Genomic DNA, 12,202 nt, shown 5'->3' on the forward strand with positions numbered 1-12,202 from the left:
AGAGTGCAGGTCATTAAAAAAGGGCAAGAAAGGGCTGCCCCCTGTCCCCACTCTTGTTCGCGCTAGCAATCGAACCCCTGGCGATAGCCCTGCGAGATGCAAAAAAGCTGGAAGGGAATCCAGAGAGGAGACAGAGAGCACAGAGTCTCACTCTATGCAGATGACCTGCTCCTCTATGTCTCAAAGCCACAGGAGGGACTGAAGGCAATACTGCAAATACTGAAAGAGTTTGGAACCTTCTCAGGCTACAAACTTAACCTGGGCAAAAGCGAGGCATTCCCAGTGAACCCAAAAGGGGGAGGGAGAGAGTTGGAGGGGCTCCTGATCAAAACAGCCCAGAACAGATTCCATTACCTGGGGATCCAAAAAGTCAGAGACTGGACACAGATCCACAAGTGGAACCTGACCAGCCTGGTGGAGGAAATAAGAAAGGACCTTCAACGGTGGGGCTCACTCCCACTCTCCCTGGCGGGAAGAGTGCAGACGATCAAGATGAACGTACTGCCAAGGTTCCTCTTCCTGTTTAGATCCATCCTGATTTTCATCCCCAAGGCCTTTTTCCAAAACATAGAAAGGCTAATCATGGCGTTTGTGTGGGGGGGGGGGGCAAGAACCCGCAAATTCCCAAACTGACACTGCAAAGAGGGAAAGTCAGAGGGGGCCTGGCTCTATCGAACCTACAATACTACCACTGGGCAGCAATGGCAGAAAGAGTGAGGGGATGGGTACAAGAAACTGAAGATTGGGTACAAATGGAGGAGGCATCCTGTAAAGGAACGACTCTCCGGGCCCTGGCCACAGCAGCACTCCCATCCTCCTCAACAAGATACACAACGAGCCCAGTGGTAGCGGCCACGCTGAGAATGTGGATCCAGTTGAGGCAGCACTTCGGGATAACCAAAATGTCCCTCATGGCCCCCATCTGCGGCAATCACAGATTCCCCCCAGCCATGCTAGATACCACCTTCAAAAGATGGAGGCAGGACGGGGGCACATTGACGGTCGGGGACTTCTACGTAGGGTGCAGACTGGCGACACTGGACGAACCGACGAGGAAGTGGAAACTAGCAAGAGGACAGGAATTGAGACACCTTCAAATAAAGCACATCCTCCGCAAAGAGACAGTGGGGTACCCTGGGGCCCCAGAAAGCACACTACTAGAGGACCTGATAGGCACAAGCAGCGCGAAGGGGGGGCTATGTGGGAAAATATACGGACAGCTACTGGACAGAGCTCGAACACCACTGGACGGGACCAGACAAAAATGGGAGGACGAACTGGGGACAGATGTAGGATGGGGACTCTGGAGCGAAGTACTGAGCAGGGTGAACTTCACCTCCTCATGCACAAGGCTAAGCCTCATGCAGCTCAAAGTGGTGCACAGAGCGCACCTGACCAGAACCCGAATGAGCAGGTTCTTCCTGGAGATGAAGGATAAATGTGAACAGTGCCACAGGGGCCCGGCCAACCACACCCACGTGTTGGGCTTGCCCCAAGCTTGCTGGGTTCTGGACAGCCTTCTCCGAGGCGATGTTCAAGGTTGTGGGGGTGAGGGTGAAGCTATGCCCAATAGTGGCAATCTTCGGGGTATCGGAGCAGCCAGAGCTCCACATGGGGAAGGGGGCCAACCCTTTCGCTTCCCTAATCGTACGCCGGAGAATCCTGCTCGGCTGGCGATCGGCAGCACCACCCACAGCTGCAGACTGGCTCGCTGACCTCTCGGAATTTCTCCACCTGGAGAAGATTAAGGACGCCACCCGAGGGTCAGAGGAAAGCTTCCTGGATACTTGGGGGCAGATCGTCGGCCTGTTCCAAACCCTGTTCAAGGCCAGCAACGAGGGGTATGCCAGGGGAAAAAAAAGATGAAGAACCAAAGGACTTTGCAACCCGGCCGGGGGAGGCACAAGAGAAGAGGAAGGGTGCTGAAACCAATGGGGGGAGGGGGAAGGAGGAAGGGGAAGGGGGGAATATCATAGACCGATCCAGAGGGCAGCCAAATGTACGTACAGTTAGTCAAATGAAGGACAAAACAAACCTCTCTGTAAAATAAATCAAATTAGTGCGGGCAAGAAAAATGTAATGTATATAAGTAACAACGGTTTCAAAATATGAGAAAAGCCAATAAAAAGATTTTTTTTAAAAAAGGTCAAGAGTACCCCAAGGTGAGGCAGTGAACATGGGCGAAATTCTCCGGAAACGGAGCGATGTCCGCCGACTGGCGCCCAAAACGGCGCAAATCAGTCGGGCATCGCGCCGCCACAAAGGTGCGGAATGCTCCGCATCTTTGGGGGCCGAGCCCCAACCTTAAGGGGATAGGCCCGCGCCGGACGAATTTCCGCCCCGCCAGCTGGCGGAAAAGGCCTTTGGTGCCCCGCCAGCTGGCGCGGAAATGACATCTCCGGGCGGCGCATGCGCGGGAGCGTCAGAGGCCGCTGACGGCATTCCCGCGCATGCGCAGTGGAGGGAGGCTCTTCTGCCTCCGCCATGGTGGAGACCGTGGCGAAGGCGGAAGGGAAAGAGTGCCCCCACGGCACAGGCCCGCCCGCGGATCGGTGGGCCCCGATCGCGGGCCAGGCCACCGTGGGGGCACCCCCCGGGGCCAGATCGCCCCGCGCCCCCCCCCCCCAGGACCCCGGAACCCGCCCACGCCGCCTTGTCCCGCCGGTAAGGTAGGTGGTTTAATTTACTCCGGCGGGACAGGCATTTTAGCGGCGGGACTTCGGCCCATTTGGGCCGGAGAATCACGCCGGGCGGCCCGCCAACCGGCGCAGCGCGATTCCCGCCCCTGCCGAATATCCGGTGCCGGAGACTTCGGCAACCGGCGGGGGCGGGATTCACGCCAGCCCCCGGCGATTGTCCGACCCGGCGGGGGGGTCGGAGAATCTCGCCCCATGTGTTTATTGTGAACATATATGTACAGGTTTGTGCCCTAGCCCTCATCGCTATTTCATGTACCCCACCCGTGCCATCCTAACTGGTATCTACCCTTCTGACCCTAACGGGCCCTAACGCTATGTCTAGGTGGATGCCAGATGGTACATCAGGAGTGGGGGCGGCCTGCTGTGATTCCCATCCTGTGACCTGTGTCCCATTTGGGGGCCGTCTTCTGGGGTGACCGGACCTGGATGGGCCTGGCTGTTGCTCGGGTGACCCAGGTGGTGTGGTGCTGCCCTGCTCTATCCACTGCCCATGTGATGCACCAGAGGCAGGAAGGGATGTCCGAGGCATTGCGGTGTTCTGGCACCTCCCCTGCGGGAATCACCGGCACGGGCCCCATCACCATCTCCTCCTTCGGGGTGCCAGATGGCCCCTGGCCTACTCAATGGGATGTGGTTGCGAGCGCAGCTAACGCCTGAGGCCCCTCGCCACCTGGTGCTGTCTGTCCTGGAGGCCCGCTCTCGTTCTTGATCAGGGCCTCCATGCTCACGGCCATGGAGCACAGGCAGTGGACCACCTCCCTCTTGGACTGCGCCACATCCTGCTGCGACTGTGCCACCACCTTCTGGGTCTGTGCCACATCAGCCAGTAACTGAGCCAGCTCCCTCTGGGACTGGGCCACCTTCATCCGTCTCTGTGCCTCATTGACCAGTGCCCGGGCAATGCCGCCAATGCTCTCAGTCATGACCCGCTTTGACTGCAATGTCCAGATGACTCTGGCACATGGCCGCCTGTGACAGGGCAACCCTGTGACACACAGCAGGGCCTCACTTCTCGCCCGATGCTGACCGCCTCCTCAGCGCATGCCCTCTCTCCGGGCCCATCAATCACGTCCAGTGCCCTCTGTTCTCCTGCGGTGAGGGGCTGCTGGTCCGGTGGTCCCCCTCCAGTTCTCTCCTGCTCCCGGTGGTTATGGGTGGCCTTATCCTGGCGGGGTGGTGGGTGGGATCAAAAGTAATGTTGACAATCTGGCATGCAGCTCCGGGGGTAGGTAGATAGTGGCTTCAGTGGCTAAGGCACCCGGCCATGGCGGCCAGTATGGGTGCCGGCATGTGGTGCAAGGTGGGGGTTTGACCGCCCTCCGGTGGGGGGGGTTACAGGTGTGTGGGACAGGTGTAGGGGCACAGCGCTGCCTACTCACCCTGGCTGCCCTGAGGAGGTTGCGCAGTTTTTTATGGCACTGTGGCCGGTCTTGACGGTGTTGCTCATGGCAGACACAACCTCTGCCACCTGCGTCCAGACACAGCTAACCGCGGTGGCTGGCAGCCTCCTTCCTACCCCAGGGTGCAAGGTCGCCCGCCTCTTTTCTACGGCGTCTAACACGGTCTCCAGTTCAGCATCCGTGAAATTGGGTGGCGCTCGTTTTGCTGCCATGTTGTTGGCTGGGATAAGTGTATATGGGGAGTGAAGTGTCTATATGCGGCGCAGCTTGTCAGCTTCCTGAGTGTCAATCCCAAATCGGGTGAATCCAGCACCTCACTGGAATCGATTGTGTTCCATGTGGCGCTGATACTGGCTCCTTAACGCTCGGTGAATTGGTCCCGGTGCAGTGCCTGTTTTGCTGTTGTAAAAGTCCAGGAATCCTGCCCAGGCGTCAGCACTTATTTAGTCTCAGGAATGGAGAATCCAGCCCCATACGTTTGAAACACCAAGTCCAACAGTTTCAACTCCTAACCAACAAAGTGCACCCAAAGCAACTGAGACTCCCACTCCTCGAAACAGGAAGTATTCTAATGTAAATGTATTTGGGTAAGGACTTGAGAGGAGATGTAGCGTGAGGGTGTTCAGGTTCGTAAGGGTTAACATGGGACTGGGGAAACAGTACTGCCCACATTATGATGTAGTGAGTCGGGCAGCATGGTAGCATAGTGGTTAGCACAGTTGCTTCACCGCTCCAAGGGTCCCAGGTTTGATTCCCGGCTTGGGTCACTGTCTGTGCGGAGTCTGCACGTTCTCCCCGTGTGTGCGTGGGTTTCCTCCGGGTGCTCCGGTTTCCTCCCACAGTTCAAAGATATGCGCGTTAGGCGGATTGGCCATGATAAATTGCCCTTAGTGTCCCAAAAAAAATGTTAAATGGGGGGTTACTGGGTTACGGGGATAGAGTAGATAAGTGGGCTTCAGTAGAGTGCTCTTTGTAAGGGCCAGTGCAGACTCGATGGGCCGAATGGCCTTCTTCTGCACTGTACATTCTTATGATTCTATGGCTTGATGGTGTCGAGAATCTGAGAGAAGTCAGCATGGACATGGCACCTGGTTAGGGCTGTACCTTGGAGATATGCACACAGCTATGTGTTAATCAATAAACAGTTGATGTTCAACCACACAAGCATCCGGATCTCTTAGCGAGACACCGAACAATTTTACAACAATTTTGACAGCCATTTCTGGGACAATTTCAAGCTTGTATCACATGCAGACATTGGCTCGCCACTAGAAACATCAAATATTATTTATTTCTAAACTTTATGCAATTACTCTACCAATACCCATTGGTAATGGAATCTAAATTTGCACACTGTTGTTGTGCTTCGCAGTTCATCCCAATGTGATGTGTTGCCTGATCAGTTCCTTCAAACTTTCACAATCTCACCTGAAGCTACTGTAGGTCTTTTCATTTCTCACAGGGCTGACATATAAGAGACAGCTTTGACAGATTCTTCTACACGCTCCATATCGCAACTGCTATTGGGGTTTATTGGTCAAATCGAGAGAGTGTTTTACTTTCACTCACCATAATTTTCAGCTCATACAAATCAGTGTTCTGTCTTTGAAAGGAAAATTCAGGTCGCAGCCTTTTATATTTAATATGCAAAATCTTCCTCCAATTGTTGTTTTTACCACAAATTGACTGTCTTTCTCATTTCTCTTTGCTAAAGTTTTTAAAATTAAATTTAGAGCACCCAATTCATTTTTTCCAATGAAGGGGCAATTTAGCGTGGCCAATCCACCCACCCTGCACATCTTTTGGGTTGTGGAGGTGAGACCCACGCAGACACGGGGAGAATGTGCAAACTCCACACGGACAGTGACCCAGGGCCGGGCTCGAACCTGGGATCTTGGCGCCGTGAGGCAGCAATGCTAATTTACTAAAGTTAACCTGTGGGATTCTGCCCCACCGGCAGCGCACTCACGCCCGCGCATGTCCCGACGGCAGGGGGTGGCCCACAATGGGTAACCCCATTGGCCGGCTGCGGGAACGGAGAATCCCGCTGCCGGCGGGGACGTGCCGCATCGGAAAATGGGGCTGGAGGGGCGGAGAATCAAGCCCAATGCTTTTAAAAAACTGTTGGAAGCACCAATTAACCACATTTGGGCAAATAAATGTCAGCAGCCTTTAGATATCAACTGACAACAAAGGTTAAGAAGTGGTGTGATATCTGTCCTTTAGTAAATTTGTATAAAAATGTGACTGGTGATTTAAAAGAGAGGGATTTTTTTGTGATGACGGTGATGCTGATATATCACCAGCTGGGGACAAAATTGAACATATATCCCTGAGAGCTGATGGATTTCTATGCTTTGAAATCAACAGAAAGCACTGGAACATCATTATGGAATGAACAAAATGGTGCCGCTGTTGTGAAGCAGAGAGCACTAAATTTTAAAGGTGGCTTAAAAGCAGAGATGTAATAGTGAATTCAAAATATAGAATCTGAGTATCTGAGGATTCTTTCCTATCCAAATCATTTCAACAGCATAATTTTCCCACATCTGAACAACTGTTTTCAAGATATTGAGTGCGATTCCATCTCCACGTTGCGCCTGGGTGAATCGCGCGAGAGGCCAAAATCGGGATTCGCGAGAACCATTTTGCAATTCACCCGGCCTGCTCCTGATGGCGAGTTCCGGATCTCACCCAAAAATGGCGAGAAGGTGTAGCCACCTAAAATGGCTGATTCCCTATTAATTTGGCCAAAACCCGATTTAAAATGGCTAACCGAAAAGGCTGATGGGAAAAGCAGCCAACAGGACACAAACGGACAGCTGCAGACAGAATAGCGTATTTGGCTCTGGGGAAGTCGGCCCAGATCGATACTCAAGACTATTAGCAGCACATCAACCCAGACATCTGCAGTTCAATCGGCTATCCTCGGGAACAATTGCAACATATTAGCAATTGAATGCCGAGCCAGACCTGTCGGCGCCTGCAGTGGCCGAAACAAAGACAGGTGAACGACCACCCCCCGATCGAGGAATCGCCCCGTTATTGGACATATCGAACCCAGTGATTGGGAACAAGTCCAATCACTTGGGACTCAGGGTCAAGGGCCGCCCCGAGAGACGGGAAGCCCCTGGGCCCTATAAAGTGAGGGGCCAAGTTCAGATCTCTCTCTCTCTCCCTTCTTCACCTGCTCGCAGCCTTCGCAAGAACCTTCAGCAAAGAACCGTAAGTTTGACTCCAGCGATCGCTACCCGATAGAGATTCCTAGCCATCGACCCGTATCAGCTTTTGAATCCCGCAGGCCAGATCCGATTCGATAAGCCATTCATTTCCCTGACCTGGTGGGCCCTTCCTAAAGTTAAGTATTGGCCAGTAGTGGTAGGTTTCGATATAGATAGTAGGATTATTGTGTAAGCATTAATTGTTGTATATAATAAATGACCGTTGATTTCAATCTTACTAAGCGGTGTGCTGACTTATTAATCATAACTTGAACTTGAACCACGCGGCGGTATCAGAAAGATACCTGGCGACTCGTGAGCAAATGTGACATAATCAGAGCTAATAAACTAGCTAATAAAAAGAGCAATAAAGGTCATTAAGCCTGATTTGCATTCATTACAATCACATTAGCGAGATTGAAATTGAATGCAGCGGCCTCCCGGGTGTCACCCGACTCCCCAGCGAGAAGTCGCGCGGGTGTCGTTTAGTACTCCTCTACAAAAGTGTGAAGCTGCCGCAATGGCTACAGAGTGGGAGTGAGGAGGTGAATAGCCATTTCCATTTAGCGGCTCCTGATCTGGCTGGGAGTGAGCGTGTAGAGTGAGGTTTGCCAGGACAACAAGCTCGCTGGATGGCACTCTGTGAGAAGGCGTCACAATCATGGTAAGGGTGGGGGAGGCTTGGGAGAGGAGGGTCCTGGGGTGGGAAACCTAACTGATTGTCAGACTCTCTCCGTCTCCAACTCCTTCCAGATACAAATATGTTTGCTGGATCCCACAGAGGTCGACCTCGCTATGCTTGTCGCAGCAGAGGTGGGCAGGCGACGAAAACAGCAGCAAGGCCATCACAGGCTGGAGGCCACACCCCCATGCACAGGGGGCCATGCACACTGTGAAGACACGGTCGGCCATCAGGCTGAGGAGGGGACCAGAAAGGGAGTCCAGCGATATGCCAGGATGTACCGGTGTCGTTGGTCATTCACGGACGAACGGGCAGCATTTGCTGCAGAACACTCTGTTTCAACAGAAAGATACTGCGGCACCTGTGCAGACATGGGGCGCAATTCTCCCATCGGGAGACTAAGTCCCGACGCTGGAGTGAAAACCGGAGTGTTTCACTCCAGCATCGGAGGCCGTTCCCAGCCACCTATTCTCCCGCCCCCCCGGGGGGCTAGGAGCGGCGCCGCGTCATTTACGCACGCCGGGCCTTGGCGCCGCGTAAATGACGCGCCGCGTAAATGACGCGACCGGTGCCGCGTAAATGCCGTCACCTGCGCATGTGTGGGTTGGCCGGCACCAACCCGCGCATGCGCGGGTGCCGTCCTCCCCGCTGCCGACACGCAAGAAGATGGCGGATCGATCTTGCGGGGCAGCGGAGGAAAGGAGGTCCTCCTTCAGAGAGGCCGGCCTGCCGATCGGTGGGCACCGGTCGATGGCCTGACCCCTTTTGAGACCCCCCCGGCGCAGGAATCCGCGCTGTTCCCGCCGGCAGCGACCAGGTGTGGATGGCGCCGGCAGGAACCTGTCGTGTTGTGCGGGCGTCGGGACGGCGTGGCGGGACTCACGTGGCGCCCGGGCGATTCTCCCACCCGGCATGGGGGGGGCAGAATTCCGCCCCTGGCATCCCGCACAGTGGCACAGTGGTTAGCACTGCTGCCTCACAATTCCGGGGTCCCGGGTTCAATTCCGGCCTCGGGTGACTGGCTGTGTGGAGTTTGCACTTTCTCCCAGTGTCTACGTGGGTTTCCTCCGGGTGCTCCAGTTTCCTCCCATTGTCTAAAGATGTGCAGATTAAGTGGATTGGCCATGATAAATTGCCCCTTCTTGTCCGAAAGGTTAGGTGGGGTTAATGGCTTAAGGTGATAGGGTGGAGATGGGGTTTAAGTGGGGTGCCCTTTTCCAAGGGCCGGTGCAGACTCGGTAGGCCGAATGGTCTCCTTCTGCACTGTAAATTTTATGAATCTATGATCCTGTGAAGCAGGGGGACACCCGCTCCTGGTGGCCATGAAGATCACTGCAGCACTACATTTTTACGCCAGTGGGTTAATCCAGGGCTCGAGCAGGGACTTGTGTGACACATCGCAATCTCCAGCCCACAGGTGCCTCTGGGAGATCACGGATGCCCTGTATGCATGGGCATCAGACTATATCACCTTTGAGCTGGACCGGGTCCAACAAGATGCCCCGACCTCAGGAACCGCCGCCATCGTCGGGAAGCCCCGGAATGCCTAAAGGAGGCCATGCCCTTGAAGGGGGTGTGGGGTGTATTAAGGAGAGGGGTATGAAGCGGCCTCATAACATTTGGGGGGTGAATGGGACCTGAAAGGCGATGTGTGGGGTGTCCTGAATGGGGATCTCAGCGACCCCATAGTGGCGTGTCCTCACTTGGTAAAGTCCCTGCCTTTGTGCCGGGGGGGTGGCATTGTCCATGGGTGGGAGATGTGGGTGACCGTCAAGCTTATTTAGAGATCGGTTAACCATTTAAAAATGGTGCCTTGATCTCTGAGGAGCTGGTCTCGCCGGTGGGTTTAGCTCCCCACTGCTGAAAACAAGTGTGGGCAACACAAGGGAGAAACTCCCTAAGGCCAAAAAAAATGACTAAGTGTGGGTTAATCCAGGTCTGGATCTCACCCAAAAAACCGACAGGAAACACTCCGCCAAACATGCCCAAAATGACACTTTGAAATTTTTGGTGTCAATCGCGTCCTGTGTTACTTTTAGGCATGGAGAAGAGTAAGAGACACAAGTGAGCTATTTTGACATGATTAATGTTCGAAAAGGCTCTTTTTCTTGTAAAGAGGATGATCTGTTATAGGTCCTCAGAGTTATAAATGAGTTTGATTGGGTAGGAGTGGAGAAAATGTTTCCATTTCTGGGCGGACCAAAACTAGGGACCTTGGTTACAAAATATTCATCAATAACTCCAATAGGGGTTTTAGGAGGACATTTTTAACCCAGAAAGTGCTAAACGAGTAACCAGCTACCAAAGCGAGTAGATGAGGGGAATAACATTGGTGAGTTTAAGGGGAAGCTAGAAAAACACATAAGGGAGAAAGGAACAGAAGGATATGCTCATATACATGGGCCACTTGGACCAACTGATCTGCTTCTGTGATGTAGATTCCATGGGGCTGGATTCTCCATCGGCGTGATCCTCCATTTCGCCGGCAGCGCACTCACACTCACAGATTTCCCGACGACGTGGGAGTGCCCACAATGGGAAACCCCATTGGCCGGCTCCTGACCGGCTGCCGACGGGTGTGCGCCGGACCAGAAAATGGGTGCAGCGGGACGGAGAATCCCACCCATGTTATATGTGCTTGCAAACAGAGAATTGAAGTTTTAATGAACTCTTCCAGGCTGGGTACTGAGCAGGATCTGTTTGCAGTGGAGACACCCAGTCACGGGGGATTTGAATAAATTTGAATCTGTGCATAGTTTGCCGATTAAATACCTAAATCAGGCTGTTCAGTAATACTCCAGAGTACTGTCGATCTTTGATCATCCACCCACAATCATTGATGAGGTTTACAGAGACTTGTAACAGGAGGTTTGGATTCTTCGCACTTTGACCAGATAACATCCGAACAGCTGGTGTGATCAGGGATCTGGGAAGTTGCAGGATTTTAACTGTTTAAACTCATGATGCACCCGCCATTTTCAGGCTGTGAAGCCTTGGTATTTGGCAACTTCAGCTCCATTTTCTGAGATTAAGTGGGATACACCATGTACCCGTCTCAAATGGAAGCCCTGTTCATACGGATTTCTGAATAGTTCTGTTTGGAGATTTTTAAACGTCGTGATTGGTTTCTGTTGGGTGTTAAGTCACTTTGATGACCAAAACAAAATGAAGGCAGCGCCCAATCAAATAATAATATTTCATCATAGTGCTTAACATGGAACTCAAAACAAATCTCTTCTAAACGTCAAGTAACGCACTGACTAGGGATGTTAGATGAAGGCATCCAAAATTGATTTTCAATGGACATAAAATAGCCAAGCTTACTTAAGCAACTCTGTAGTGTGATTGAACAACAAAGTAACATGAGCAGCGTTTTGTGCAAGTCAAATAAACAGGCACAACCAAATGCTTTACTAACTATTCTAAGATCAACCATTATTACCCATATATTTTCACTCCTGAATTGAGTAGCGGGAGTTGGGAAATTTCCAGATTCACCTCACCTGCTGCAAGAGAAACTCACACAAATGGCAAGTTCATAGACCTTTAAAAATGGAGGATGAGACCCAATGCAGAAATCCAGCTCCCATTTCTGATACATCCCATTTTCACTGGTAGGGGTAAAGGGCAGAGCATGATTAACGCATGAAGGAAAACTGATATCAACAGGGCCATTTTAATTCAGTGGTGTGTTCAAGCAGACCCCATTTCCGCTGTAGCAAGGGCCATCACCTGCAGCGTGAGAGTTTGAATTTATGGAGGCGACCTAAAGGCTTCTGAAAGGACATGGGCTGTAGATCTGTCCACGTGTGAAGTTACTTAAATCCCAAGCCCTTTAAAGATTAAAGAATAGCCTGCCTGAATTAATGGGAATTAAAAAAAAATAACCTGTGAAGTTATTTAAACATCCAGTCCTTTAACAAATTCAAAAAGCATTCAAGGGGCGATTCTCCGAGCCCCGCTCCGGGCCGGAGAATCGCTGCAACCGCGCCACAACACCCCGACACCGGCGTGTGATTCTCCGAGGTGTGGAGAATCGGCGCCACTTGCGGCGGAGCGTTGGCGCGGTGCCGGCCGCGGGCTGCAGGAATCGGTGGGGCCGCTGATTCTCCAGCTCGGATGGGCTGAGCGGCCACGTGGATATGACAGAGTCCCACCGGCGCAGTTCACCCCTGGTCGCTGCCAGCGGGAACTCTGCAC

General features: G+C 52.7%; 1 long non-coding RNA gene across 2 annotated transcripts in view; it reads right to left on the reverse strand.

Annotated features, from left to right (window-relative positions):
• LOC140394854 (uncharacterized) overlaps positions 1 to 12,202 on the reverse strand; it is a 106,679-nt gene that overhangs the window by 42,841 nt on the left and 51,636 nt on the right. The window lies entirely within an intron of this gene.

Source organism: Scyliorhinus torazame, chromosome 18 (assembly GCF_047496885.1).
Source record: "Scyliorhinus torazame isolate Kashiwa2021f chromosome 18, sScyTor2.1, whole genome shotgun sequence".
In the NCBI taxonomy this organism is placed as follows: domain Eukaryota; kingdom Metazoa; phylum Chordata; class Chondrichthyes; order Carcharhiniformes; family Scyliorhinidae; genus Scyliorhinus; species Scyliorhinus torazame.